The following is a 5116-nucleotide window of genomic DNA, read 5'->3' on the forward strand; positions in this document are numbered from 1 at the left end:
AATGTTACTAGATAAACAAATGTCAATCTTTCCAGTTTGACAAATGGCAACATACCCAAAATGATAGATATGCAAATCTTACCCAATTGCTTGTACGTGGTTACACACGGGTCATGCAAAACAACCATTTGCGTTGAAGGGATGCAGAAATCCTGCTCGACACATTTTCCCTTGGCTTCCTGGGGAAGTAGTCGGTTTGCATCCGGGTGTTCTAACTAAAACGTTTGCAATGAGTGTTTTCTATTTAAAAACCATTGACGTTTTTTTCAAAAGAAAATCGTTTGATAAGTCTGTACATTAAGAGAGAGAAACGCAAGTTCGTTCAAACCATATCTTTCATTCAGTCACACTGCGAATTTATATTCATATGATCGAGAATTCGAGATACAGTATTAAACCCCAAAAAAACTATTTCCGGCGGCGGAGGCGGTGTGCCGCGCCGTCGTTGTCGTCCTCTGGGACGCCGTTGTTGAAGTTTTCAAGGCAGCACAAAATGTTCTTCACTTGTAAATCAAACATCATGTCGTCGCGCGATCGACGGGCGGGGCTCGGGAGGACGGCAACTGGCGCCGCTGACAGGTAGCGGTCGAGGGCAGTGACCCATGCCACTGAGGGGGTGCGCGCATGGTCACAGGCACGGGCACGGGCGCGGCGGGTGTGGCCAAACGCACGGTGACCGGCGCCGCGGTGGGTGGAGGGGCGCGCACGGGTAGGGGCACGGGCGAGCTGGGTGCAGCCAAACGCACGGGGGTCGGCGCCACGGTGGGTGGAGGGGTGCGCATGGGCACGGGCACGGGCACTGGCGCTTTCATGTACACGAGCTCGCGCAGGTCCGCAGAGACCTCGTTGACGCCCGCGGCTTCCAGTTCTGCGATAGTGCTCGGCGACCAGCCCGTCAATGCTACGGGGATGGTCGCTGGTGCGGGCGCGGGGATGGGAGCTGGGACGGGAGAGGGGGCAGCAACCGCCCGGCCAGCTTGTTCTGGGCCATGTCCATGAGGCCCCATTCCTCCGTATTTTCTATCTCCTCAGGCTCGGGGTCAACTTCACCAAACATGAAGACTAGTGGAAGATGATCATTCTGTGCCATGGCATTGGTGGAGGTCTACGGGAGGGAGGGGAATGGGAGGCAAACAGTAAGGCCGCCCGTATTGTACAGCGGCTTGAGCGCCATTAATGGAGAGGAAGGTGGGCGGCCAAGGAAGTCAAAGGGCTCGCTTCCCTGTGAGCCTGCGCAGCGTACAGCTCGCACGCTTCTCGGTGAGCCTGCGCATTGGAGGACAGCTTGCATGCCTCTCGGTCAGCTTGTGCACCGTACTGCACTCGCACGCCTCCCGTTTAGTCAAGGTCAAGCAGCTGTCCGCACGGCACATCCTACAGCCATTAAAACCAAGACACATGACGCCTCGTGAATGGTTAACAGAACGCACACGGTTTGAATTCTATAAACGTTTTTAGGGAAAAATTCTGCAAGCATTTGAGATATTAAAGTGGTAGCTATTTTTTCAAAATGCCTTTGTTGGCTGTCATTATCGAGTGCGCCTTCTCTCGAAATGGACACAAAAAATGGCACAGCATGTCAGGTGCCATTCCATTATACTAGCATGCCAAGTTTCATGAATTTCAGGCGAGTTTTGGATTTACTAGAATTTAAAAACCAGGCATCTCAATGTTTTGCCGGCAATCAACAGTGCCCTAGTGTTTGAAATTCATTCCCATTTCTTGCATAGGACCTAAGCATGCACCCAAGGACATAGATTTGATTTTTCAACCAATTTATATGCACTGGAGCATGTGCATGTAGTTCAAATTTGAATTATGCACATAAATGCATTGAAAACTCAGTTAATGCATAAAAATGTCAAAACGAACCCCGAAAAATCCCAAAAATTGACACAACACTCCTGTTGTTCTATCTTGACACGAGAATTTTTTTTAAAGCAATAAGAGGCAATTGATCTTGTTTCATCGCCAAAGGTGGGACGTTCCCTACCGAAACCATCATGCTTGTTGTGAGAAGCTCTGGTTTGTGAGAAGCATATACCCGAACCTGCCCCGAATGGGATAATTTTTTTACCACGGCATGTTGATGCCGCTCCATGATAGCATGCCAAGTTTCATGAATTTCAGACGAGTTTTGGATTTATTAGAATTTGAAAACCAGGCATCTCAATGTTTTGCCGGCAATCAACGGTGCCCTGGTGTTTGGAATTCATTCCCATTTCTTGCATGGGACCTAAGCATGCACCCAAGGACACAGATTTGATTTTTCAACCAATTTATATGCACTGGAGCATGTGCATGTGGTTCAAATTTGAATTATGCACATAAATGCATTGAAAACTCAGTTAATGCATAAAAATGTCCAAACAAACCCCGAAAATCCCAAAAAAACAGGTATATCAACGTTTTGCCGGCAATCAACAGCGCCCTGGTGTTTGAAATTCATTCTTGTCTCTTGCATGGGACCTAAGCATGCACACCCAAGGACACACATGTGATTTTCAACCAATTTATATATGCAGTGGAGCATGTGCATGTAGTTCAAATTTGAATTATGCACATAAATGCATTGAAAACTCAGTTAATGCATAAAAATGTCCAAACGAACCCCGAAAAGTCCCAAAAATTGACACAACACTCCTGTTGTTCTATGTTGGCATGAGAATTTTTTGAAAGCCATAAGAGGCAGTGGATATCGCTTTGTCCCCAAAGGTGGGATGTACGTTCCCTACCGAAACCATCATGCTTGTTGTGAGAAGCTCTGGTTTGTGAGAAGCATATACCCAAACCTGCCCCAAATGGGACAAATTTTTTACAAAGGCATGTTTATGCCGCTCCATGATAGCATGCCAAGTTTCATGAATTTCAGATGATTTTTGGATTTACTAGAATTTAAAAACCAGGCATCTCAATATTTTGCCGGCAATCAACGGTGCCCTGGTGTTTGAAATTCATTCCCATTACTTGCATGGGACCTAAGCATGCACCCAAGGTCACAGATTTGATTTTTCAACCAATTTATATGCACTAGAGCATGTGCATGTAGTTCAAATTTGAATTATGCACATAAATGCATTGAAAACTCAGTTAATGCATAAAAATGTGCAAACGAACCCCGAAAAAACCCAAAAATAGACACAACACTCCTATTGTTCTATGTTGACATGAGAAAAAAAATTGAAAGCAATAAGAGGCAATGGATATCGTTTCATCCCCAAAGGTGGGACGTTCCCTATCGAAACCATCATGCTTGTTGTGAGAAGCTCTGGCTTGTGAGAAGCTTATACCCGAACCTGCCCCAAATGGGACAAATTTTTTGCCACGGCATGTTGATGCCGCTCCATGATAGCGTGCCAAGTTTCATGAATTTTAGACGAGTTTTGGATTTACTAGAATTTAAAAACCAGGCATCTCAATGTTTTGCCGGCAATCAACAGTGCCCTGGTGTTTGAATTTCATTCCCATCTCTTGAATGGGACCTAGAAATTCACCCAAGGACACACATGTGATTTTTCAACCAACTTTGGTGCATTGGAGCATGTGCTTGTATTTCAAATTTGAATTATGCATGTGAAATGGCTAGAAAACCAGTTTAATGTATAAAATGTCCAAACGAACCCGGAATAATTCCAATTCTTTTACGACACACATATAGTTGCATGTTCACTGCACATAAAAGGTCTAGCAATTCAAACAGCATCCATTGCCGCTATGACCACATTTTGTAATTCAAATAAAGCAGATCCCACACAGTTTATTATTACCAACCGTGTGAGATGCAGCACAAAATATCTTGGAGCACCGTCGGTGTATAGCCTATGGCTTACGCGAGAACATGCGTTGGCTACAGTTCACAGCCGGCGTGTCAAGCACACTAGCTCACTCCCCAAAACCTCCCGCCTCTGCATCCCTCGCAATCTTGAAAATATCTACCGCCTGGAAGGTTTTAATGTTTGATAACACACGATTAGTATGTGTGGACCGTGTGCGATGTCTGTTACTCCCGCCCTGGTTCAGTCCCTTGATTCAAATTTTCAGTAGCCCCGGCATTTTACTCCTGCCTCTGCATCCCTCGCAATCTCAAAAATATCTGCTCACCCTTGATCCAAATTTTCAGTAGCCCCCTCCTGGTTCCTCCCGCCTAGTAAAATTTTCAGTTGCCGCAGTATTTCCTCAAACACAACCTTGCCCCCTCCACACACACCCCGAAACCTCCGCTCACACAGACACACACAACCCTCGAAACCATTGGTAGGTTGCCGCCATCGCCGGTGCCTCCATCCTCAACCTCTGCTTGTGTGCCGGGGAGCTCGAGGAGCCAATGGCCAAAAAGAGGTTTATGGCGGCCTTTTCGCCCGACGCCGGCGAGGTGGCCGCCGAGGTGTCCCCGTCGTCCTCCGCGGGCCCGATCCACCGTCGCCAGTCCCCTGATCCGCCCACCGACGTGCCCCTACGCCGGTTCAAGGACTTCCACATCCTCCATCAGACCCGGCAGCCAACGAAGTCCTACCTCGGGAGCTGGCAGCGGCGGTGGGGGACCTGGGTCGCCGAGATTACAGATCGAGAGACCCAGACCCGCCGGTGGCTCGGTAGCTTCCACACGGCCGAGCTCGCGGCCATGGAGTACGACCGCTGGCAGGTCCGCTACCACAGCACGGCGGCTACGCTCAATTTCCCCTTCGGCACACGTCCGGTCCACCTCGTTCCGCTGGAGCCAGGGGTGGTGAGCTCGGCTATGGTGCGGGAGGACCGCGAGGCATGGGAGCGCCTCGAGGCCGAGGCCTCCGACGAGGCCTACATGCAAGAGCTCCGCCGGCATCACCCGGAGCTCGTGGAGGCGGAGCGGGCGATCTTTGTCAGCGTGGAGGGCGGCGAGGTTATCGCGCCCTCCTCCGATGACGAGGTTGAAGGCAGCGAGGATGGCGGCGCGGAGGGCGGTGAGGTTATCGCGTTGTCCTCTGATGACGAGGTTGAAGGCGGCGGTGGCGGCGCGGAGGGCGTCGAGGTGGGCCGCGAGGATGAGGAGATCGACGTTGACGAGTGGAGGAGTACCTTCCCCAACGACCCCGACGACGGTACTGGCCCGGACCCGGCTCGCGGCACACCATACATG

This window comes from Triticum aestivum, chromosome 2D, assembly GCF_018294505.1.
Source record: "Triticum aestivum cultivar Chinese Spring chromosome 2D, IWGSC CS RefSeq v2.1, whole genome shotgun sequence".
In the NCBI taxonomy this organism is placed as follows: Eukaryota; Viridiplantae; Streptophyta; class Magnoliopsida; order Poales; family Poaceae; genus Triticum; species Triticum aestivum.